We start from the raw sequence: 27059 nt of genomic DNA on the forward strand, positions 1-27059 counted from the left end.
GAAATGATGCATTGTGCTGGAGGAGTTATCATAGAGGACAATATTCTCCTGAAACACGGTCTTAAAGTGGACCTGAGAGAAAGGAGCTGGCTGCTTCACTTTCTCTCTGTGGTTGCTAGGTTAGCTCTCTACACAGAATCACTGGGGCCTTTATGGGCGGCTGGCACCATCGCAGCCCCCTGCCTCTGACTGCTCCATGACTGTGTGAGAGAAAGAGAGGGCGGAAAAATCATTCCTCTCACTCAGGGTGGCGTGCTAGGACTTCCAATGTTCCTGCCACCCCTTGTGCCCCCTTCTCTCCACTGGCGTTCCCATAAGTGTGTCTGATGGCTGGTTCCTGCGGCCCCGCTCTCTGGCTCTGACCTCAATCCGTCTCGTTAAACCATAATTGGGAATGAGCTAGACATTTACCTCTCTGGATATATATCTGTGAACTCGCCCTCCTCTGGGAAATCTGTACCTGCATGCCCCCTTGCTAAATCAAAGGCTGGGATTTCTCACCTTCAGCTAAAATAATTTAGGCAGATCTGAGCCGAGGTGAAGGTTTGCACTGTCACAAAGAGATATTTCAAAGAGTTTTCCCCAGGGCACTACTTTACAGCTCTGGAGACAGAGGGGAAAAAATGACACTCACTACAGCACTATATTCTTTTATATGACAAATTGAGGTGGGATGCCACACTCTGCACTGCAGCTGTTAGCCGTCATAAATCATTGGTAGAAATTATGTGTAATCAATGCTTACTGGTTTACTGTTCATTCCACGACAGTAGTCATAGATGCTGTTCAATATTCTGCTCTACTGCATATTACATGAGGAAATGTCCCATTGCTAGAACAAAGGGGGATTCTCAATGCCCTGAAGGCAACACTAATACCAAAAAGCAGAATACTGCAGTATCAGACTTCTGCATTTTAATGTTCATTAGGCAATTTATGCTGAAGTGTGTTTCACAAGCATGTGTCACAAATACAATACACTCACAATGTCTCTCCTCTGTAATGGAGACAAAGACATATGCAGGAATAAATAAGCACTTACTGTGCACACACACTCTCTGATGCTGTCTTCCCCATCCCTTTCAGACTAATCCAGTATACACCTGCAGACTGACTGCCTCCACCAGAAGATCAATGGCAGTGTCCTTGGAACTAAAACCACAAGGTCAGCTCTCCCTATCTCTGCCTCTGGGATGTGTGTACATGTGCGCCATATGAAGCATGTGCAGTCATGTGCATAAAAATGGTACATGCCATCTATACATGACTCAGTGCATGTGTGCAGACTAATAAATTAACAGTAAATTAACCTCTGCGCCTTTCCAACTCTCTGACATGCAGTTCTCTCCTTTGCCTTGTTGTATGCAAGCACTTTGGAAGGACACACTACTCTTTAATGTACACATATACACATAATTAATCAATTATTATATATTTAAACTGGTCATATCATGCTGACTTCAATTTTATAGGAAACATACTCATCAAGAGTGCTGCAAGTCTCTTAGACTTGAAAACAGAGAGGAAAACATAGAGTGACTGATATTGATTTACCTTGTAAGGATGAGAAGAGAACTAAAAATATAGCTCATGAAAATGAAAAACATAACCAGAAATAGTCAGGAAATTATACTGTGTCTGGAAGACACGTTGGAAAAGGCTACAGAATTTTACTGTATTGCTTAACTCAAATTGTGGAAAGAGCCAAGTGGTGTCTGGATATAAGAATTTCTTAGAGCTAACTCCCTATTCTAGCATTCAACAAAAGAAAACAAAGATTCAACTGGCCGCCGCTTTTTTCTGCTCCACATACTTTCATTGCATGTGCTGAGAAAGCTTTTAAACATCCACCTTTAGAGTGAAAAAACTATGCATAATTGGCACACAGAGAATTACAGATATTTTTTCATGGGCACAAACATAAAACAATGACTCTTTTATCTTGACTCTGAACATCAAAGAACACTGCTTTCTATCAGGGTGAAGCACCCTGAGATGAATCTCATGCTTGAATAATAATAAGCACATTTTTCTAAATATACAGACCTGTTTATCCCCATGGCTGAGGAGAATACATATTTATACGCACATTTCCGTACACTCATTCACAGTGTATGATTAATTTATATCTAATCCATATTTTGTCTCTATTATTGTCTTGGCCATAAAGAATCCTATTCAGCCCAGAAAATCACAATATAAGCCACAGTGTGAGCATTATCAAACAGGTGGAGTCAAATAAAGCTATGATTGGTGTGTGAAATGAAATTTATGTTTGCTCCCTCAGCACCTTTACTGTCTCAGAGAGCATAGCGTATCCCGGGCTGTTTTGCCAGAGGGGAATAGTTTGTATGTGTATGCGATGGTGGTTGCATATAAATGGACTTTTATCGTATCTTGGCTCTCTTACAGTCCTTTGTCTTCTCAGCGAGCGAGCAGTAATACACAAACACCGGAGCCAGAGCCTCTATACAGTATTATTAATTTGGTTTTAATAACCATGAATGTAAAAGTATGAGTCCAGTTATTAAACTGATCAAAGTTTAATTGACAAAAACACTTTTAATGAATAATCATAGACCATGGACAGTAAGTGCCACAAAGATCACATATACCACGTCCTCCAGAAACAAGAGCCTCTTCACCCTCCTGAAGTTAGTGGCTGACCTATTTAAGCCTCATAATGATGATGAAGCTGCCAAACTAATGACCATTTCCCTATTGCATTAGAAAGTACTTCCCCTCATTGTGGTGCAACGGCGTTAGCTAAATGCATAAGCCAGCATCAGTTGTCTGACACACTCAGAGTCATCCACCCACACAGCCCGGCAGGACGTAGTAAGAGGGCCACTAGGAATGACTCACTCAAGATCATTTTAAATGTAATGAATGCGGATTAGCCATTCTCCTCTCTTACAGTGTATCCTGCTCAGCAGACATCTTGTCTTGGGCTTAAAACACAGTCTGTTTCTGATACAGAGTGGACACAAAGACGAGATGGAGAGGATTAGAGGATGGATAGCTGAGGAAAGGAGATGTTTTTGTCGTTTTTCTTTGCTATGTACAGTAGATTGCTGACGTAAAAGAAAGATTTCACCAGCACCCATTGCTAAAGTTAACATACACTATTTGTTTTGTTTGTTTATATGATGAAGGACAAGTGTTCCTGCACAAAACACACTGGCAAGCCAAAGAAGGCAGATACTAACATGTCGTGTGCAGTGTGATACATGTGCGTCACTGTGTATACAAACAAGATTCAGTTTCAGCATTAGTGCTGTCTGTGATTCATGGATTTTATCTGATCTGCCCATGAGACACTGTCACTGTCAATCTGTTGCTGGTCTTTCAGTTTCCTTGCCATATTGACAGCTGATCTGAAGCCCTCTTTCAGAGGCCTTCAGCAGAGCTGAGTACTACAGACGTGGACAGTTAGATGACATGCAACTGAGGCGACACATATTGTCAGAGCTACTGGAGCAGACAAAAGGAGCCGGAACCAGATTAATCCATTCTTATCTGTTTAGCTGCTACTCTGGGGAATACAGTGGGCCCACATGGGTAGAGGACGTTCACTCACATTTCGAATATAAGAAAGGGTTGACAGAAGCTGCCACTTACAACTGCTCATCAGATGACACTATGAGGACACTGGAGAAGGATGGACAGCAAGACAAGGCAAGGCAAGGCAATTTTATTTCTATAGCACCATTCAGACACAAGACAATTCAAAGTGCTTTACAAGGGCATAGAAATATGTTGAAAATAGGACAAAAGACATTAAAAACAAGAAAAAAACACATTAAAATGTATTTAAAAGACAATAAAAATGAAAACAAGTGAATAAATAGTTAAAGATTAAAAAGAAGTTACACATTTAAGTTATTGGAAAGCTGCGGCAAACAATAATGTTTTAAGCCCTGATTTAAATGAGCTGACAGTTTTAGCAGACCTCAGGTATTCAGGAAGCTTGTTCCACAGGTGGGGAGCATAGAAACTAAAAGCTGCCTCACCTTACTTGTTTTGATCCTGGGAGCACTGAGTAAACCTGTCACAGAGGACCAGAGTGGTCTGGGGGCTTCATAATGTACAAGCAAATCAGAAATGTATTTGGGCCAAAGACCATTTAGTGCTTTATAGACTTGTAGTAAGTGCAGTGATTTAAGGACCGGTGTAATGTCCTCCATTTTCTAGGTGTTAGTAAGTACTCTGGCAGCAGCATTCTGGATGAGCTGCAGCTGTCTGACTGATTTTTTGCTGGGACCTGTGAAGACATCGTCACAGTAGTCTAGCCTGCTGAAAATAAATGCATGAACTAGTTTTTCTGTATCTTGTTTAGATAAAAATCCTTTAATTCTTGCTATGTTTTTTAAGGTGGTAGTGGGCTGATTTGGCTGTTGTAATTTAGGTCCGAATCCATAACTACACCAAGATTTCTAGCTTGATTTGTAGATTTTAATATCATGGAGTTGAGGTGAGCACTGACTTTTAATCTGTCTTGATTGCAGCCAAAAACAATTATTTCAGTTTTTTTCTGAGTTCGGTTGTAGAAAATTCTGGCACATCCACCCATTGACTTGTTAAATGCACTTATTCAGCAAATGTAAGGGACATGACTGCAGGTGACGCTGTTATGTAGAGTTGTGTTTCATCTGCATAAGAATAGTAGAAGATGTTATAATGATTTATAATCTGAGCATGGGGGAGCGTGTAGATATTGAATAAAAAAGAATGGACTCTTTAGGAACTTTGCATGTGATTGTTGTTCGCTCAGATTCATAATTGACAATCGATTACAAAGTGGTCCCTATCTTGTAAATTTCATTTGAACCAATTTAGCCCAGTGCCCATCCCATCCACATCTCCAGTCTGTCGAGCAGCATCTTATGGTCAACTGTGTTGAATGCTGCATTGAGATCAAGTAACACTAAAACTGAAATTTTTCATGCATCACTGCTCAGATGAATTTCATTTAGGACTTTCACAAGTGCAGTCTCGGTGCTGTGGTGTGGTTTAAATCCAGACTGAAAAACAATGAAGAAATTATTTTGCACCAAGAAAGTGTTGAGTTGCTGAAAACAACCTTCTCAATGATCTTTCCCAAAAAAGGTAGCTTTGATATGGGCCTGTAGTTATTTATCAATGAGGTAACCAGATTAGGTTTTTTTAAAGGTGGTTTAATAACTGCAGTCATCAGGGCACTTGACAGCACGCCTGAGTGAAGAGAGCTATCGACTATTTGTGGTATCTCTGGTGCTATGCAGTTAAAAACATTTTTAAAAAGCTTGTAGGCAGAGTGTCAAGTCAGCAGGTAGTAGGTCAGTGTTGGACAATTTCTGTCAGGGTTACATAACTAGGGGGGCTAAATGTGCCAAATTAAGTAGAGTGGTTTTATGCTGGAGTACAGGCAACATAGCCATTTTGCCCGAGATGGAGTTACAGACTGTTTGCTTTATCCTCAGAATTTTGTAGAAAAAGATGTAAAGTCATTGCATGAGTTGGTGGATAGCAGTTCAGGAGGGACTGATGCTGAGGGGTTGGTCAGTTTGTCAACAACAGTAAATAAGGTGTGTGTATTATTGTTATCTTTAATACTAATCTCTGAGAAAAAGGACTGCCTTGCACTTTTTATTTCCAGGTTATAGTTGCGAAGTGTCTCTTTATAGATGTTATAATGAATCTGGAGTTTGGATTTTTGCCACCTGCGTTCTGCCTGTCTACGCTGTCTTTTTTGAGCTTTTACCAGTTTTGTATTCCTCCATGGTACTTTTTTCTTACCAGAGACAACTTTGATCTTCATGGGAGTAATAGTATCAATAACATTTATAACTTTAGAACTTAAGCCAACCGGGGACCAGGCCTTGTGGTGGGATGGAGTAGAGGTGACCGGGGCTGTAGGTCTAGCCGGACTCAGGATTAATCAGGGGCAATGACTGGAGGAGGGACAGCATCAGCGGTGGGACAGGGAGCAGTGGTAACAGGCTCTCGGGCACAGGTTGTGTCAGTTTTTGCTGGACTGAAAATGATGGTGTCCATGAACTTCAAAGCTGCCTGGATCTGGTACAGTGTGGAGATTCTTCCTTCCAACTCTGCAATCTTATCAGCAAGATGGGCACAGCTGACACAGCTGGATGGGGAGGTGAGTGGAGCCATGGATTATAAATGGGGTAGCTTGGGAACAAAAATAAAAAGGAAGCCAGTACAAGGGCTAAAAGAGTATAATAATAGTTTAGTGACCAGTTATGGAGGGTAGCAGCCGCTAGCAGGGAGGGCTAAGGCATTTAAATGCAGGAGCTCCAACACAGAGCCCACCGTGTTGATATGGTATTAGTACAGGTGACCCACAGAAAGGACACCAAATACCCAAACTTACCAATACGGGCCCAACAGGTGGATCCACTGTGGAAATTAGGCTTCAGTTGGCAGTTGGTAGGGTCTTGACACTTGGTATCTGCAGTCCCTGTTGTCTCATGTTAGCGCCCATGCTAAAAACAAGCCGGGGTGTACTAGCCTTGGCAGGCTGTCTCAACCAGGAAACATATAGCTTAAAATCCAAGTCTCCAATGAGTAAAATCTTATGCCTTAATAAAACATATAGCTAAAACAACTTGGATCAAAAAGTGTAGCATAAAATGTGACTTAAAAACTGGATAAAAATGTGGATTTATGACAAAACTTCTGACAAGCACACACAACTCTGATGCATACCCATAGCAATGCAAAGAGGACAAACATTATGGACTGGGGAGAGAGCAAGAGAGAGAGAACCCTCTGCATACCGGTGTTGGTCGTAATGTGATTACAATTAAAATTTCAACCTTTACATTACAGCTGCTTATTCCAGTAATATTTTGATTCTCCAACATTTTGGGAGGTGCCACTGGTACATCGGGGAATCACCTGGGTATGTTATTGAAGCTGCAATCTCACTGTGGGCGTTGGATTTCTGTGATGACTTGATTTGACAGAACTGGGTTGAGTAGGAGGAAGTAAAGTTTAATGATCAGTAATTAGTAAAGTAATGGGATTAGCTTCAATGAGTAATGTGTAATTAATTACATTTTCCAAGTACGGTATATCCCATATCTGTGTCTCACTAATATGCACACATACAAACAACAATTAACATTATACACTCACAGATTCCCCTTTCTTCCTTTGAAGCAGGAGGTCTAGCAGAGGACAGTCTGTCCCCACCTTCCCTGATCAGTTTCTCTCTATATACTAACCATTACTTATTACCTTCAATCCCAAATGTTCACGCAGACTCGGTCCAGACCACTGGGACGATACTGCACGCATATTTCCCTGACGGGAGCCATCTGCCTGCTTCTCCCCTCCTGTCATTAGCCCATCTCTGAGATGATTCCCAACACATATCATTGGCTGCAATCTGTCTGTCTGACTTTACCGCCAACCAAACATCTGAACAGCCGAACTCTCTGATGGGTGGAGGGCTGGAAACTTCTCCTGCCCGTCTGCCTGCTCTGATATACCTCCTCCCTCTTCTCCTCATTCCACCTCTTCATCTTTCCCTGTCTCCAGTCAAAATAAACTTTCTTTTTGCTTTGTTTCATCTTCTAAAACATCATCTCTGATCCTGTTTATTTCTTTATTTTTTTGTCTTTGTGTGGCCTTCCCTGCCTCAGTTTCCTCATTCTGCCCTCCATCCCCCTCCTTCCCATTTTCGTTCCCGCTGGCAGGGTGCAGCCATATATTCGCCTGTTCCTGCGAGGGAGTGAGCGATGTGCGTGTCGCCCATGGTGGCAGAGGGAGCAACAGAGCCTGACGTGAACATACGCTGTGAGAGCTCCCATTTATAACTCCTTCTCCTAATGAACAACACGCTGAATGCAACACGGATGCAATTACCTTCAGGAACTCATTTTAATAAGGAGAAACAAAAGTGCTTGCTCTAACCACAAAGTGGAAAAGTCAAAATAGATGCTAATGGGCCTTTGGCAAAATATTATAGTAAATTGAACTCCAATGCTAAACAGGGTAGCACTTTGACTGTGGTACATTTTCTCCTCTTTGGCTTCAAGCCTCGCAACCTTAAGCCAGAGGAGTCACAGCCAGTTTTGCCATCTGCATCTCTAACCTCACGGTGTGTTTCAGCAGGAAGGTTTGCACCTCCCTCCCTTGCTGCACCACCATTGCCATGTTACCTCCATCTTGCTTGGTCACATGTGATTGGATCAAGTACTCATGGTTTTAGCTGAAGGTTTGAAAATTAGCTGAATCACTTTGCTCGCTGTGATAGTTTCTCAAGCTCTCCTATGTTCCCTTTGTTGGTGCTGGACTGAGAGAAAAGCCACCTGTTGTAAAATGTAATCTGACAGACAGCACAGACGGGCTACAAATGTGTGAAAATGTTAAATGGTAAAAAAAAAAAAAAAGATACCCTGCACAGCCAAACAAATAGGTGTGTGTGCATACATTTGGTCAGAAAATTAGAAAGCACAGCTAATCCTCAATCTTCAGAGCTCAAATCACATGTTCTCAGCTGTCCTTTCTTCCCCACCTGCTGCACACTCTCCTTCCACCTCCCCCCAAAATGTACACAGTAAGGAGGCGTCAGCAGGTTAATTAGCAGGAAGAATATGGTTGGGGGCTTAGAGACAAACAGGAGGCACTCTCTCTCCTTGGCCCTCTCCTCGCTGGCAGATGCTGCCACTGCCAATGCCACGACCCCACTCAGCACACTTCTGGAGAAGAAAAACAGACATTTGGAGGGACAGGGAGACAGTTGGAGCAAAAGTAGTTTTGGCTATATAGTAAATGGATGACTAGAGAGATTTTATCCGTCCCCGAAAAGGAATTTGTCTTGCTGTCGTTTATGCCTATAAAGCTCCTCAGTGTTGGAGTGCTGCTCCATGGAGCTAGGTCCATATGGTTCTTAGTGTGGTACAGTAAGTGATAGAGAGGAGGGGTCCTCAGAGGATCCCTCATTGTGACTGAGCAGTAAGGCTGAAGGATCTCAAGGTCATTCTGTGGAGAACAATACAACATGAGTGAAGACAATAGAATATAAAGTGGCAGAGTATCAGTGTAAGTCCACAGTGACAGGTAATGAGTGTATTTTTTGCAGTGCTGTTTATGAGCAACTGTAAACAACAAGTTCAAGATGAAGGATACAGAAAGATTGAATGTTGTCCTTAAGCTGTGCAGTGTAGCTCGACCACAACAGTGTTCTATTGTCCTATCAAGGAGGCACTGGGAGGTGGGCGGCAAGCGGGTGGAGGTACAGGTCTTTGATAGAGTGGCTTCATTACCCCAACTGAAGGGCAATCTGGCTTCATGTAGAGCGAGAGAGTGGAAGAAAATGAAAGAAAGAGAATGAAAGAACAATATCAATATAGTTCACAATTGTGTGCGATCTGTATGACTTCAAACAGCCAACTAACCAGCAGACACCAACACTTGCTGTCTTTCTTGTAAACCCATGCAGATGCAAAGAAAATAAGTAAGTGAAATAATACCTTTTTTTTGGAAATGTAGATGTTGTCCACACACTGAAATTTGCAAGCTCCCAAACATTTGATTGCCTGATGAAGATTTTGTCGGTCGAAACATGAATAAAATATTTGTTGAGTTGTTGAGTGTGCAGACATTTCCTAACCCTATCACTGCATTCATATTACTGATTAAAACAGCACAGTATTGATTATTTTCACATTGGACAACTGCACCATTTACATCCAATGTCAACATTATGTGCTAACAATTAATGTCGGCTTTTTTTCTTTTACAATAAACACGATTCTTCCCTAAACAACGTGTTTTAGCTTAACCATACAATAACTATACTTAAACTATATATTAACCATAAACCATACTTTACTGTAGTTGCCGTGCATTAATGCAGTAGAAAGAAACTACCATAAAAAAAATCTGGCGTTTTGCAGAATGGTCCAATATCAATGTTCTATCTGACGATAGGGCTGGATTGAAAGGCCTACAAGTAAAACAACAATTACTCTACCATGATAGATGAACATTTTATCTTGACACTGATACTATCTAACTGTCTTGAGCTTCCTTTACGGCAAACAAGAACTGATGCTGTTACAGGCATTACCCTTCACAATTGCAAAGGTTCTGGTTACATTATCATGGGCACACGCAGACAGAGTGAAAAGTAAAGCTATACCTCCATGGATAAAGCTTTGTCGATGCAGTAATGGTCTTTCCTGATGGCAAGGGACCATAATATCCTCTAAAGAGGTTAGAGGTGCAGACTGGAGAATAAAGAATATAGTGCAGTGTGTGGGGGATGGGAAATACCGAGACAGCCTGTGAAACACTTAGAGGCTAGCTTCATTTGACATTTATGATAAATTTCTTTGTCTTTCTGCTCTCTCTCCTTCTATTTGTCTCCTTCTCCGCTTTCTCTGCCCTCGCCTGTAAAAAGGCAGCTCATTTGGCATACCCAGTGCAGAGTAATGATCTGTCTATCATTGCTCGGCCACTGGCCACAACTCATTCAACTGAAGAAGCACTAGGACGTACGAGGAAAGCAGGGGGCGAGGGAGGAAGGAAGAAATCTAATGGGCATAATCAATGCTACTATATCTGATGACTTCATCCACTCTGCCTGTTTGCTTTGATTTAACACTCAAGCAGTGAATACAGTAAATACAACGGTGTATTAATAAGACCGTAAACCATGCTGAGGGAGGGGCTGTGGTCGTTTGAAGGGTTTCACTTGGGCAGAGCGTACACTTGAAGGATACAAGTACAGGCAGCCAGGAGAAAGCGATATATGAAGGCTCACTCATCTTGGCTGGTCTCATGCTCTGCTGAACATCATCAATGTAGAATTACACCTCAAACTGAATCAACACACAGCATACTTTTCAGGTCCTCCTTCCACCTGCCCACTATGTAGTGCAATATTTGTCATTATCACAGAGCAGAGTGAAACACATCTGCAGTAGATGACTTACACCATCCAAATGAAAACTCATTGGCCTGTTAAAACAACATTTTTTGTCTGGAAATGAAGCAGAATCACAATGCGAGCCAGATACTCTGTCTTCTTTTAAGCTAATTTCACAACGAATCAAAACAAAATGAGTAAACTCAGACAGTATAAAATCCAGATCTTTTTGGAAGGGTTTTTCCAGCACACTCCGCGTGAAGCAGGATGTCCCTAACAAGGCATGGCATTTAGAAAGAATAATAGTAACCTAGTGTGTTCTCCTTGTGAATCTCGGGGCTGATGCAGTACAATTCCATTAGCCATCCTCCTCCAGCTGAGAGCTCTCTGTCATTCATCACCAGCTGCAGCACAACACCGTAAGAACAGCAATGAAAATTAACTTTCCCCGCGACACTTCCCAATTCGTCTATTTCTCTCTTTCCCCTCCCTTACTTTCTCTATCATAATTAACCTCTAATTCCAGCCGTTTCTATTCCATGTGTGAATAACAAATGGGAAATAGTGTCTGCCCATGACATCTGGCCACAAGCTGCTCCCTCTTGATACTACAATTACAAGGGGAAGGACTGAATTTCAATACTAGCAGCACCAACTCCAGTCCAATCCACTAACACAGAAACAACTAAACATTTATAATTTCAAATGGCTATTTTATGGAAGAGTGACTCATTTTGCTTTTCATAATGCTCACACAGGATACCTCTGTCTGTGAGAGCTGCATGTAAAACGCCTTTTCAGTTATGCACCATGTGGAGCTGCCTTGTTTCTCCATGCAAAAGAAACACGCAACACAGTGTAACTCAGTGATGGAGCATCAACAAAACAACTTCTGTAAAATACTACTTTGCATACTTGCAGTGGATGTCAAAGCCACTTGCTCATTTTGTATTACTGTCCTCTCTAAAATTCACATTCGTTTACTGTCTCTGTGTCTTCTCTCTGCGTTGCTCCCCATCTCTCACCCTTTTTTTTTTTCCACTATCCTGGTGTCACTCTCTTTCCCCCTCTCTCTCCTTACCTCTCTGTGGTCTCTGTTTGCCGTTTGAGTGACAGATTTGGTTCTTGTTTCAGACGGAGAGAGGCTGGTTCTATTTCACGGGTTTCAGTCTATTCCAGTTGGGTCATGACTCTGACAGTTGCAGTGTGATCCCTGCACTTCAGAAATGTTGTTTTAGACTATCATAAGATTCTGTCTGGATGCCTGAAGGCCATATATACCAGTGTCACTACAGGCTGTAGAAATGTCACAGTGTATGCAAAGAGAGAGGTTATGCAGACACATGGTGTATCTCCTGTTATAGTAAACAGTGAGGAAAAAGAGCACTATGCCAACTTCTTTTTCATTTTACACAATAACACACCTGTATGTGCACAGCAACACACACATATCTGAATGTACTTTTTCATCCCACACTATTGTGAAATTAGACTTTTATTCCCCTCAGACATGTTCTTTGTTTGACTTTTTTATTATTAGCTTTTTTCTTTTTACTATCACTGAAATTAATCTGTTTTATCCACTGTACGCCTGTTAAGTGTGTATAAACTGCTTTGTATGAGCACACCAACGTGTGTGAATATTTGTGTGTTTACACAACCACAGATCTCGCTGACTCCCTTGTGGGCTGCTGGATGGCCATAAACACAAGGACACGTTAATTAACAGTTCGAATTTGTGTGAGGGGGAGCATCATCCCAGAGTGACCATGCATCCATGTGTGCACGATGGGGAGGAGAGCCACTGTCTCTGAAGGGCAAGAGGCAGAGCAGTCCCTGGCATCTCAGGAGTGGAACCGGTCCAAACAGTCCTTTGGCCCATTGTTATGCAGGATAATCCGAAATCTGGCAACCAGCAGCAGCACCAGGTGGTCCTGTCAACACACAGAAGAAGAAGATGGACTGGAAACTGGAATGGAACATGCTGGGCCAGCCCTGGAGGACTGAGGATTTCTGAGCAACACCAACTGACACAAGGGAACATAAGACTGATGTGTAGTGGTTAACTGTAAAATTAGATGGCACATGTTTTTTTTTTAAATCAGTGAAAACCACCTGGTTATATTTGTGTGTAAGAAGAATGGAGCAATATTTGTTAGCTGCATCACCTTCCCAAGAAAAACATGAGATTTTGTGAGTGTGTGTGTATGTGTGTGTGTGCGCGTTGTGTGTGTGTGAGAGTCTGCATGTGACTGTGCAGGGTAGTATTCCTGTAAATAAAGACTGCTGTGTAAAATTGCTCTGACAAGCACTGACTGAATCCGACTCTAAGTGGGTGTGAAGGACAGAGCGATCTCCGATCCGAGACTGCACCACATTTCTGCAACCTCAGGGAATGTCCGCTGCTACAGCTAGTAAACACAAAAAAAAAACCAACACATGACCTATGTACATAAAAACCCTAAATCCACCGATTCATGCTGCTGATGTGAGCTGACACTGGCTGAATGGGCAGCAGAAAAACAATAGGGGATAACAAGAAAACAGAGCTTTAAAGCAGCTGACTTTTCACTCATTTTTAGGTCACATGTTGCTAGCTTGTCCTCCACATGACAACAAAGAAAGGTGAGTTTTGCCCTTCAGGAGGTCAAAGCATGCACTTGACACATAGGCCTAGCATGTCCTAAAGTGAGCTTGTAGTTTACCTGCATGCATGTATGTGCTTGTGCCCAAACCAGGCTTTGAGTGTCTCTGATGGCTTTGAGATACATATGTTTGTTCTCTGCGAGGCGTGGTATAAATGATCCAGCCAAGCGGAGCTCACATCGCTCACCAGCTGCGCTCCTATACCATTACTCAGCCCTGATCGGCTGGATCTCCACCTACCTCCCTATGAGAGAGGCAGGAGGAGAAATGAGCAGAGATAAACAACCAAACAGCCAAATTCAAAGTGTAGAGGGAGAGAGGGAGACACACAGAAGGGAGGAATGGGGGCTTGGAAGAAAACAGATAGATAAAGATACAAGAAGGATGAGAGAGATGAAAGCGGTGAAATGCAAATCATTTACCTGAGGAACAGTGGTGTTTTTCCTCTGTTCATCTCCTGAGAAAATAACTAATTGATCTGTCCACTGTGCGATTACCTCTCATCACGGACTGATTGACTGTCTGTCACACACACTCACTCTCTGAATGCTCAAATGCACAGGGCATCCATCTCTATCAACCGAACACAGGGTGCGTGTGTATATGCGAGTGCACACACATGCAATGGCCTTGACAGGACCTATCACACCTCGACATCCCATTCTGCTCCCCCTGCAAATGCAGGGAGAAGAGACAGATAGAGCAGTTTGACAAATGACAACAGGATTGTTTCGATGGGAGATGTTGAGATTGTGACCAAGTGAGTGTCCCAGGCATGCTGACACATTGTGTGGGGTATGGGACATCACTGGTGGTGAGGGGTGGGGGTGGGGTGGAGGGTGGAACCAGAGACACGCACTGAGAGGCTACATAGCAGATATATTTTCAAACTGGATTACCAGTCAAGAAAATGAAAAACTGACAGATAGCGAAGGCTGCTACTGCAAGCTTTTCGAGATTAACGTGGCTCCTTCTCGAAGGTCATCAGTTCAGTTCAGCACTAGTGGCGCAGGTTTTTACAACTGTAAAAGAAACAAATTAAGTGGAATTGCTTTGGTTCATGAGCGCAGCATTAGGCAGACTGCAGCGCTTAGGTTGAAAAGGGTTGACCCCGAAGCTGGCCTGCGGTGAAACTCGCTCTTTCGGGATCAACTGAGCTGTGGTTGTATGCTGGAGGAGTGGTCAGCCTAGCTTGAGTGGAGAAAGGAACATAACAGAGGAAGGAAAAAAAAAGTAATTCATCCTCGTAACAGCTGAATGTGACCCACGGAGCAGAGACACAAGCAGCATATTTCATAGCCCGGGCTTGGTATAGACACGCAGAGAAATTGAAGTCACACACTCTGAAGATTTATTTCTGCTTTTCTTTGCCAGAATCAAAATCTGTATTATTCAGCACTTCTATACTTCAAATAATATATATTTGTTCTAATATAAATTCACAAAGATATATGATCAAAGTTTGTGTTTGTTGTTAATGACAGAAGACAGCTGAGTCTACTGTAAAAGAAAGCCCGGAGTACATTTCAAACAATCCAAGCCAGTCAGTGTAATGTAATTAAGGCTTAGTTGGGTTTGATGTGTGTTGACATTGAGACTCTCAGCATCTCAGTTGTGACGTATTGCATGCTTCATGCTCCAGTGTTCATGGAAGCAAAATGAGTTCAGGCGATAGGCTGTCAGAGCCTCCGCCTGTCAGGATGACTGTAGGGTCAGAGGTCATGTTGGGATATGTATTGTGAAAGGAGAGCAGCTGCAGGCAGCAGTGTACAGTGCTGCTGCATAGCTCAGAACTGTGTTTGTGGGCAGAGGACGGGCATACTGACTGTCTTTTTGTTTTTTTTATTGCTCCCCAGTGCCCAGAACACTGTTATCATCCTGGCTTATCCAGTCTGAAGGGGCCCCAGTGGAAAGAGTGGATGTAAATCATTCAACCGTGTATGGATGGAGGCCTACCCCTTAAGGAGAGGCAGAAGATGTAAACTGAAACTGACCCGATCTGAATAGTCGATCTTACTCTTCATGATCTTGTTTTGTATCTCAGAAGTTCCAACCACTGATGTATTGCTTTACTTTGCTGCAGTGTAAAATCAAACCAGTGTTTTATTAATATGAGTTTGTGAAATCTTGGGTATTTTGCTTTGAACAAGAATGGGTGTTGGCGGAGTTAAAACTAAAACTAATTACATAATTTATAAATGCATATTTTTTCTTCACTTCCAATTGAAAATATATATTCTATTAACTGAAATTACATTAAAATTCCTTTCTAATATTGAAAATAATTATTGTAACATGGTTTATATAGAAATTTACAAGCCTTTTCACAAGAGTATTTTCACACAACACTAAAACAAAGAAAGAGCAGAGAAAAGAGTTTAGTTAAGAGACTAAACATACGGTGCACACATCTGGCATCTGTTTCCTTTTGCAACTTTTCCAAAGATAGTGAGGAGAGTGGAACTTTGGAGGGATGTGCTCGAGTTCCACTGGTCTGAAACAGGAAGGAAGGGAAAAACAGATCGTGAATGTGAATCCGCAGAAACACAAAGCCGCTCAATGGCAATTACCACGCACTGCCTGGCACAGCTGACAGTTTGAGTGAAGCGCTCTCAACGTGTTTTATTCTTGCAAACAAAAGACAGACTTAAGCAGATGTACAAGAACTCAACTGCCAAAGCAGCCCACTAGTTGTAGCCTATTCATGCAACAACAGCAACAACAAAAAACAAGCTGCTGGCCCTGTACATGACCCTTAACTTCCTCATATATGTCAGTACTATACACAAACACTGGCACGTATCTGTCTTAACAGCTACTCCTGAAGGTCACTTTCACCTCAATCCAGAAACACAACATGCTGCCAGTTGTCACGACATACATTCTCTCACATGTTTCCTACCAGCCCTGTAACTTTCCTTTCAGATCAATGCCATTCCATTCCCCCAAATTACTTCCTCACATGTTCATCAGCAGCTGACAAACTGTGAACAAGCATCTCACTGCTGTCTTTGTCTTCCTTCCAACCCCCTAACCTTCATAACCACCACCTCCACCATTTTTGTCACTGTGGCACGCCGCTCCAGAATCACAGGAAACAATGTGGGAATCAGAGGGGAGGCATGGTGTGGGCTGTCTCTCTGCCGCTTCTACTAATGAGCTGTAATCTGGAGCAGCAGGAGGCAATGCCTGCTCAAGGAAATTGCTGTTGTTCGGTACATTCGTTCACTAACAGAGGAGGAGGCAGCAGATCTTAGGTGCTCATTTCCTGAGAACAAAGGGAACAGAGGGAAACAGTGTTCGAAATAACCTTCTAGAGGATCATGAGCCTCCTGGGATGTGTGTATGTAAGACTGGAAGGTGAGCAAGCTGGGAAGGCAGGTGAAGGCTAGAAAAAGTTCAAAAGTGACTGTTTTCTGTTAAATGTGCAGGTCCAGGGAGCTGTTAGGGTGCCCCCTTCTCTTTTTAAGTTCTTGTGCTGCATTTCCTCCCAGCCACCACTCTCCTGTCTCCATCCTGTCTCAATAAACCCACTTTTACCTGCTCTGTCAGACTACAGCTCGCCAGACCCCACGCTGTCCCAACTCCCCACCTCCCCACCGTGTGTGTCCTTGTGTTTCATCACCCGCTGAGTCGGTCTCCGATGTTTGCCATCCGGCTTAGATCTGCTCGCAGGGGGAAACAATGGAAATGGTAAACAAAGCTGATAAGTTCTCAAAAAAAAAGAGAAAGATGTCAACATGAAATGATCCCTGTTATTCATCTATAGCCTTGAAAATACGACACCACCTGTGTGAGGAGCAGGAAACAGAGGTAATATGTTTCAATGACAGCGCTGACTGCTCTGGATAGAAAAGGTTTATGTCCACAGCAGCAGCAGCATGTGGAGGGAGAAGAAATAAATTTATTTCAATTCAAACCTGCCTCGGAAAAAAAAGAAGTGTCACAGGGGTACCAAAGGAAAACAAAATGCTTCGAAGGAGAAAGATGAAAAGATGAGAGAGCATGAAAGAGGAAGAAACAGGGAGAGGGAGAGAGAGATGGAGCAGTCTTTTCCACCTCAGGGTAGCCTGCTAAAAGCTATCTGTTCCCCTGGTGATGGAGCACAGCACAAGTTCTGAGGTTGGCGAACAGAAGCTTAAGATAGGCTTGCACACGCACACACACACATACTCACAAACACACATGCACGCGCACACACACACACCCGCACACACACACACACACACACACACACACACACATACACTCTCCTCCCTTGCCTCCATCAGTCTTTTCATTTTTTCCCCTCCTCTTTCCATCATTTCCCATACAGTAGCTTTGCATGGCCCTTCACCTGGCCTGTCAACACTTCATTAGCAGGCATCTGTTAGTCAGTAATCTCATCAATCTGCAGTAGAAATACTTAGCATCTCTCTCTCTTTGCTACCCAAAAGCAGGAAACTAGCCGGGCTTCAGTAGCAGCCACTGCCAGCCTTAGCCCCAAACAGAATCAGTCCTGCTTTATTACATGTCAGCATCTCTTCCTTTCATTTTTTTGTCTGGGGAAGAGATTATGCCCCAGGCCAGAAAGGGATGCAGCAGCAGGGGGGGGAAGTGAAATGGAGGATGAGGGAGTCGATGGTGGGAGGAAGAGGAGGACGAGGAGGGAGGGAAAGCTCTGGATCTCTCATTGCTCAAACCACAGGTGTTTCTTTAATACCTTGCTTTGTTGGAGGTGATGAGGAAATGAGGGGGAGGCTTTTGCTCCTCTTCTTCTTCTTCTTCCTCCTTTTCCCTCCAGGGCTCCGGCACATTATCTAGATTTCTCTCTGTTTTAGACAAAGCCAATTTCATCTCCACTTTGCAACATATGGTGCCGCCCTCCCTCCAACACGCCCGTCGCCCTGCACACAAAGGCCACTTCCGCAATATATTCTGCTCTAGCTATTACAAGATTCATCAAAAATTAAAGCAGCAGTCAAGGAAGGCTGTAGGGGAACACGAAACTCCTGAAGCGGGATCACGCTGCAGATACAAGGCGGAGGAGATGGAAATCTGGTCTGTTTTACCATATTCATGCAGAACCACACTTCCACATATGGTGGGAAGAAGCTAGGTTGCCCTGTTTGTAGCTGACAGGCTGTTATGTGTGACTCACTATGTTCATATTCAACACGCCAAGCTGCTGCCACCCGCCCTTCTTTTCCTTCTCATCTCACTTGGTGATAAATACGCGTAATAACAGAGATATATTAGCAGAAGATTGTCTTTTTTTCATTTAACTGGGAGACAGAGATAGATATTGATCATGTGGTGAGACATTGTCTCACCAGGCCAATCTATCTTGCACTGAAACTGGTAACACATCAGCAATAATGTACAGTGCTACCGGGGGAGAATCACTCTTCTGCATATGGAGATATTTATTCTTCATATTTTGCATAATGTCAGATATAACCCCGTTTTATGACCCTCATGCAGACAACCAGCCAAGCAAGTAATCTGTTTATCCTCAGAAATCTTTAGATTACTTCTAGTACTTAGATCATGAGAAAAACATCTTGACCTCCTCTGTCTATATGTGATTCAGTTATCTGCATACAGATTTACTAATGTCCTGTTTTATATTCTCTCTGAAACTTGGAATCACGCAAACTCACTTTGGTCAAGGGATTGTTATGCTAATAAATAATGGAGACAGGTTTTGGTAACTCATTCCTCCTGTGACGCAGGTGAGACCCAGAGCTGCATGCATTCTTTCTGTTCCAATCTCATTTGCATCATTGCAACAGTGTCTGTTCATTCATGATTTTATAGTGATTTTAGCGGTAACATAATACTGGGGGTATATGAGACTGTGCATTGATGTGGCAAAATCTGTGAATACAGTATGAACACACAAATTTGACAGGTAATCTGGACACAGAGGGCACTCTGTCAGAGAAAGAGAGGTGATTATGTGGGAACATGTAAGATTTTTACAACTTCAGCAGCAGGAAGCACCTGCGCCACAAGTGACCTACCAGATGTGTCTGTCAAATCTGCTTCCCAGGTGGCAACCAACTGCATGTATACATGTGTGTGAGTATGTGTAGGCATGCGCATGTGTGCATGAAGGAGCTGTGTTAAAATCTTGTTGACTGAGTCTGCACACCTGTCTGCATTTGCAAGACAGGCAGATCTGTTTGTGTACACTTGTGTGTGTCCAGAGGTGTGCAGTTCAGACTGTGAGGGATAGACAGAGCTCATACACAGGTCAAGCCTGAAGGCAGCTAGGGGGATGTGTGCAGTGGGCTGTGACCACCAACAGTTGTGCAGGCCTTTACCGTCTCCATCCCTTCATCTCTCTTTCCTCAACATCATCCCCCTTTTCAGAGTGAGCAGGGACACAGATGGTCTCACTCTATCAGCCATGACTGTCCGACAGCAGAAGCATTTCCTTATTTACTGTTCTTGGCTCAACAGATACACAGAGACAAAATGTCATAAAAACAAATACTACACCCTAACCACACTTCCTACATTTTATGTTTTGGATAAATACTCAAATAAAAAACTCAATTCAAAATTCAATTTACATAGAAAATTACACGTTCATGTTCTTTATGTATCATAGTGAGATTCACTTCACTGTGTTTCTCAGCAGAGGCTGCAAGTTTTTATTCGAGAAACATTTGTTCTTTTTGCAGCAGAAATGCGTCACAGAAAACACATTACTAATTATATTTTATCTACAAATGTTTAAGTGCAAAGACTACGGCAAAACTTAAGCTGTGTGTTGCTTTTTGTAAAGATTATATAGTTTCAATAGCAAATGTCCTAAGTATCAAAGCTATAATCCATAACCTTCTGCTTGTGGTCACCCTGTACAATACCAAGAGGTGTCAGAGATGCTGTTTGAAGTTCAACTACATCAAATATGGAAGAGTATCAGCATTTGCTTGGGACATCATCTTGTTGTTGGTTTGTATACACAGCTATCTACGGTGGCCCTGAGATCTCAACGCACTGCAGCTTAAGAAAACAAATGCAAATAGACAAAACACAAGCAAATTAAGAAAAGATCTTCATCAATTTGACAACACATGCAGAGTATTTAGAAAATGCACTGCATAATTCAGACAACACAACACATTACAGAAACGTGCTGCAAATTCAGACAACATAACACATTAAAGAAACACACTATAATCACACCAAATGACAATGGAAGTGTTTCCAGAGGACACCTAAGAGTGATGAATACATCTGGACACGCTTGTTGCGACAGTTTGTGACCCATGATGTTATTGAAGTCGGCTATCTGTCAGTGGTGTTGGAAAATGTAAGTGTTTTTGGTTTATTTTAAGATTGTGATTACATGATTCAGATATTATTGCAGATATCTGCTGTTAACCTAGCATTTGCCTTTTGCTTATTATTAGCCTGTCAATTCAAATAACCTGATGAAATACACACAATTAATTGTGAAACACGCTATGTTAGCTGGCTATAGTTACTTTCAGAATTTTCACCAAGTAACATTCAAGGATGAAAATACATTTCAAATTCTTTAAAGGTGCAATATGTAAGAATTGTGTAAGAATTATAGTTTAAAACATTCAAAAATTAACTAAAAATTATCAACAGAAAGTGGAGAAATGATAAGATGAGACCTTCCCTGACTTTCTCGGTTGCCTATAACACCCTTTTGACTGATTTGTATGTATAATACTTAAGACGGTTTTGCTGGAAAATCCAAAGGATGTGACATTTATGTTTACTCCCGAGTGGCTTGCCTCTATCCCATCCCTTAGAAATGGAGTCTGCTAACGTCCGATCGGCATCTTTAATCTCTCTCTGTGCATGTGTGTGTGTGTGTGTTAGTGTCTCAGTGACGGATTCATAGGCCATCCCAGCAAAGTCAGCTATTCATCAGTTCATGAAATACAGAAAACTAAAAGAAATGGAGAGGAGTACATTTTCAAAAAGAAATAAAAGAAAACAGTCAAGGTTAATATTGATGTTTTGGCATTGTAAAGTTACATTGTCAGACACAACAGCGTCCTTCACTTTTCTTCTCATTCAAGCTGACAGCTGATGCTGTGTAGTTAACTGTTATTAAAATTATAAGAAATGTGCAGAATCATCACTGCAACAAACATTGAGATATAAAGTAACAGAAAGTTACACATCAGTTCAAGGAACCTTTAATTAAGAACATGTAAATCCACAATCACATACAGTCAATAAGAATTTAAACAGGTATATGGGTTCCATTGTTGTGCCTCATGTGGTTTATCAGAATTAACAAACCACCTCCACTGATTTGAAAGTAGCCACAAGAAAAAAAAGTTTCAACACATAAAAATGCAGCAATTGCTTTCTGCCCCAATCTATTCTTAAATACCTAATATCTTTTTCTTCTTAAAAGCAGCTCTTAAAGGACATTCACAAGACCCCTAAAGTCAATGCCCTCCTGGGAGCATGAATGTGCCTCACAAATAGCACATCAAACCACCCAGTAGTTTTTGAGAAAACTTAACTTTCATGGCAGAGGTTACAAAGGCATGTCTACCAGACAAATATCTAATGTTACAGAATTAGGAACCGAAGATGCTAAAGTATTTTTCGGTGATATGTAATTCTCAACAGTAGTTGTTCAGTTGACTGGTGGAGCTAGCCCACTCTGTCTCTCCAAGTCCACAAAATGAATTTGGAGATTATCATCGACACACAGACTGCTCTGAGCTGGCAGAATGTCATCAAACTGGTGTAGAGCTTCCTGGGACACTGGGAACCCACATTCTCTTCCGTCAAACCTAAAGCCAGTCAGAAATCCAAACGCTATGAGTCTAGTCATTACAAATTGATCATTTAACGTTCCAGGTAGGCAAAAATGCTAAATAATATTATAACTAACACTACTAAAACAATAAGTTAGTTTTCTAGCTGTGATAAATTGCAAAGACCTTGAATTTCTGATGACAGAAATCAGCCACGGGATGACTGACAGGTTGACAGCAGCTCTTTCAGTCAAAAATGGTCCTTATATTTGCTTCTACCATAAGGCACTTTTTGGTATTGAATCAGATAAATCCACCTTTTTGCTTTGTACATTCTGAATGTAGGTTTGGTGGGGAATGTTTTTTTTTATACCTTTTTGAAATAATGATCTAGTTTTCAGACTTAAAGGAATGGGATTATCATCAAGTGAGGAACTTATCATATTGGGCCTCTATACCATTGGCTAAACTTTTGTGGCTTCAATGGCTACCAATTTCTAAACCACTAGAAATCGCTGACTCATCCCACTATACATTTTGATCTGTTTAGACAATCACACACATTGTCTTTAAACTTAAATAAGTGAAAATGTAATCTGATATTTACTGAACATGGTCACATATTGCATGGGTTAATCACAAACCTGTGAGGCAGGTGGTACATGGCATTCTTAATTGTACTCTGGAAACACTTCCATTGTCATTTGGTGTAATTGCAGTGCGTTTCTGTAATGTGTTGTGTTGTCTGAATTTGCAGGGTGTTTTCTAAATGCTGAACGTGTTGTCAAATTGATGAAGATGCGTTCTTACTTTGCTTGTGTTTTGTCTATTTGCATGTGTTTTCTTAAGTTACAGTGGGTTGAGCTCCCAGGGCCACCATAGCTGCTAAATGAAAATGTCAGTCAGGCAATTACACCTGCCTCATTTTTTTCTGACCCACATTCTGCGAGGACCCACCCTACTCTGCTTCTAGTACTCATTGCCTCCATTGGTTAGGTTAGTTAGGTTTAGGCATGAGGAGTGAGATGGTTAGGATTAGGGTAAGAATATCACGGTCAGAGCCAGTCAGAGGCAGTGTAGGGGCGGGTCTTCACAGAATAACAGAAAGATAAAAGATAAATGCTAGTGTAATGTAACAATATTTACACTGGGTGGAATCTTTCATGGGATAAGGCTAAGTGGCCACCAACATTATCCAACAATATACTTGTATAATCACATGGCTATTGCAAGTTTATTACATGTACTGTCTTATTATCAGCTTGACAGTCATCTGTAAAGAACTTTGAATTGCACCAACCTGTATCAAAGGTGCTATACAAGTACAGTTTGATTGATTGATTGACATTCTTAGTTACAGCAGGTCATGACAGAGTATATTGTCTACCAGTCTTTGTGTTATGCTATTGATCTCAATGCATAATACTACAAAATAGTGAAATATCCATCAACACCACTGGATGTTTCTGTATACAGAGAGCCAGACAAGTTAGAGACAGATTAAGATGTCTATTTCACAAAAATATCCACAACTAAATATCCGGGAGATGTGGCTCTAACCAGGGTGTGAAAAATGAGGCGTTTCGGGGGTCCAAGACCTCTTGATTGACCCTTGATACCCCCTGAAATCCTCAAAAGCAAAAATTTGGGAGATGTCTCTGGAAAAATCTTTTAAAAATTATATTTCACTCCAGATTTTTAAAGCTTACTTATGTCCAGTATTCATTACTTAAATTGCAAAACATTTTTTCACACATATGAATACAAAAAAATATTGTTGTGGTGTTCCCTCCATTTCCTCCATTGAATACCTGGTTCTTTCTGATAAGACCTTCTTCTGTGGGTGGCACTGTTGCTGTTAGAAAACATTACCCCATACAACCTGACAAGCAGTGGAGTTTTTTTCTGTTTTGACATCATGGTTACACTTGTTTAAAAATACGGACTCAGTACGCATCAAATCAGAAAAATATGTCAAAGAGAAAGCAAAGTTCATTACTTGCTAACTTTGGATTTCTGAAAAGCTGAATCAGAATAACAACGAAAACATAGTGGATATACCTGGAGCTAATGCTGGTGCCTCTGCAGCTACTAGCACATGCACAGGTGAGTTGGGGTTCCTCTCCTGCCCAGTCAATCCCCAGAACCATGTCAAGTTGAAGTTGACAGGGACACAGAGGTCAGGAGGCTGCTAACATAAGTGACCTGCTGGCTGGTTAGACAATGAAGCAGGTGGGCAAATGGAAAGACCACAATGCTTGGCTTGATGTCAAGGCTGGGAAGTTAGGGTGTTTAGTGTGTAGGAGAGCAAAGAGCTTGCTGCTCTCCGAAAAGGAACCGGGTATACACCCCGTGGAAGAATGGATCAATGGTGAAGTTAGTGGTCGTGATGCAAGGAGGCTACGAAATAAGATAAATAAAAGAAAGCCTCCCAAACAGCTCCATTGATTTACAAGCTGACTTACTCCAGAAAACAACAATTTCATTCAGAACTGCGTACACCTTGGCAAAAGAAAGGCTATCGGCAATATCCACAAATCTAACCACATCCATCACGACTGATGAAAGTACCGTTCATGGGCATCCCTATCTAATCATTTATGCAAGATGTGATGTCAGTGGTAAGGGTCATGACAATAATCTTTTCCTGGATATAGTGGAACTTACAGATGGGGTTGATGCTAAATCCATTTATAACTCTATGATGGTGAGTCTACATAAAGCAGGAATGGATGATGAGTTTTTGAAGACGCTTCTCATAAGCATAGCCACGGATGGGGCTGCAGTGCTCACAGGGAAAGCCAGTGGACTAATTGCCAGCCTCAAAAACAACTTTCCAAACGTGCAGTCTGTACACTGCCTGGCGCACAGATTAGAAGTGGCAGTCAAAAATGCTCTTAAAGAAGTGGCTGGCTGTAATTACTTTGAGTTCTTATTTCAAAGTTATACTCACTCTATCACCAGTCAACCATGAATGCCAGATTGCTTCAAGAAGCAGCGGCTGAGCTCAAAATGCAAATATTGAAAATTGGTCAAATTTTCACCATCAGATGGGTTTTCAGTTGCTATAATACAGTAAAAGCTGTATGGAAAGATTTCCCCGCCCTAGCACTCCATTTTAAAACATCCAGTGAGGACACATCACGCACTGATGTTGAGAGGCAAAAATACAAAGGGCTTCACAAGCTCCTAACCAACTCAGGATTTGTGGAAGATTTGGCTGTCATGAAAGACATCCTGTACGAACTTAAGAGTCCATCTCTCAAGCTGCAGAGAAGAGAAACGACACTTGTGGATTCAAGTCTCCACATCCAACAAACCATTGATGTTTTGACAGCCATGAAGACATCTGGTGGGAAATCAATGAAGAAGGCTGAACAGTGTGTCTTATCAGGCCTTTTAAAAGATGTGGAGCTGACAGAAGGCAGGGGGAAAATAAACAAGCCTCGTTGTTATGAGTCGGTGTTTCCCAGTCTAACCAAGCGCTTACCAGAGTCAACCTTAGTCCAGAAGCTCCATGAGGGCTTTTGGCCAGGACAGCAGGAGGCCTTGACTTTGTATGGCGAACAAAAAGTACACAGTCTGGCTAAATGGCTAGGGGAACCAGCCAGGGAGGCTGTGGAGTGTGGAGCAGTTTAGAGAATGGAAACTGCAGGGCACACTACAGGGCGAAACACTGGAGAGACTATGCATAGCAAGTCGCACTTACCTCCCCACGTCTGCTGGGCGCGAGAGAGGATTTTCCACTGTAAATGACACAGCAAGCCAGAGTTGCAACAGGTTGCATGAAGAGAGCCTGTTTTCACTTTTGTTTGTGGACCTAAACGGACCCTCTTTGGATAAATTTGATCCAGTGCCATTCGTGAGAACCTGGATTTAAGCAGGACATCGTCTCTCCTCTTCTTGGTTACCAGGAATGTTTTTTGATCTCTAGCCTATGTTTGCTGTGACTGAATTGTGATGGACCTGCTGTGCATAAGGTCAAAAGTTGTACAGCGACACACAAAAATGCATGTGCTGGGTTTGTGTGTGTGTGTTGGGTTAGAGAGAGATAGACGAGTGTGCTCTGTGGATTCTGTTGAAGGGCATAGTTATTACGTGGTTGTGTAGTTGTATAGTTGTGTGAGTGGCCTTAGTGTTAACGATATTAGCCTTGGTAATGTTTGTAGTGTTGGCAAAGTGTGTATAACCTAGTTGATTGCTTTGGCTTGCATCCACGAAATCTTGTATATTTTCTATTGAGTCTGTGAGACTTTGGCATAACATTGGAGCACTAGGTAGGGGGGACCCCCGATTGCCACTGGGTATTTCGCACACTGGCTCTAATGCCTAAAAAAGTCAGACCAAATTCTGCCTGTCCTCCGGAGAAATATAATGGATTTTTTTAATGTACAAAATCCATCACACTTTTGCCTCTTTAACTGCTGTGCTCTCACCCGAAGCACATTGTTTGAACTTTGCAAACTCTCCCTTTTTACTGCTCAGCATGGTGGGAGATACCATATTTTTGGATGAGATCCATTTTTGCTGTCAGGCAAAGGAAGAAATGTTCTACACTGATCATTGTGAGGGAGGCAGTAGCCATCATAGAATTCAACATTTATGGCAGTACAAATGTGTTTATGTGTGTTTACATGATTGCATGTATAAAGTATCTGTCAATGCAATAATAAGGAGCTCTTCAATACACACCGTTTTTACTGATAAATGTTTTGAAATATGCTGTAATATTATAAAGTGATATTGTTATGCTACATTGCATTTTATAGAAAGTGTGTTAAGCT

General features: G+C 41.9%; 2 long non-coding RNA genes across 5 annotated transcripts; both read right to left on the reverse strand.

Moving 5' to 3' along the window:
* Positions 1–3852: 3852 nt before the first annotated feature.
* LOC121900712 lies at positions 3853–27006 on the reverse strand. Of its 4 annotated transcripts, XR_006097014.1 has the most exons (4): positions 15929–16122; positions 11193–12816; positions 6374–9292; positions 3853–6127 (listed from the first exon to the last, which is right to left on the reverse strand). It is a non-coding gene; the product is annotated as an uncharacterized LOC121900712 (long non-coding RNA). The 4 variants fall into 4 exon arrangements; XR_006097012.1 differs by lacking the exon at positions 15929–16122 and adding an exon at positions 25985–27006 and having other exon boundaries at positions 6374–12816; XR_006097011.1 differs by having other exon boundaries at positions 6374–12816.
* LOC121900733 lies at positions 21684–24769 on the reverse strand. Its single transcript, XR_006097043.1, has 3 exons — positions 24337–24769; positions 24087–24157; positions 21684–22311 (listed from the first exon to the last, which is right to left on the reverse strand). It is a non-coding gene; the product is annotated as an uncharacterized LOC121900733 (long non-coding RNA).
* Positions 27007–27059: the final 53 nt, after the last annotated feature.

The sequence above is a fragment of the Thunnus maccoyii genome, chromosome 1 (genome assembly GCF_910596095.1).
Source record: "Thunnus maccoyii chromosome 1, fThuMac1.1, whole genome shotgun sequence".
NCBI classification, from domain to species: domain Eukaryota; kingdom Metazoa; phylum Chordata; class Actinopteri; order Scombriformes; family Scombridae; genus Thunnus; species Thunnus maccoyii.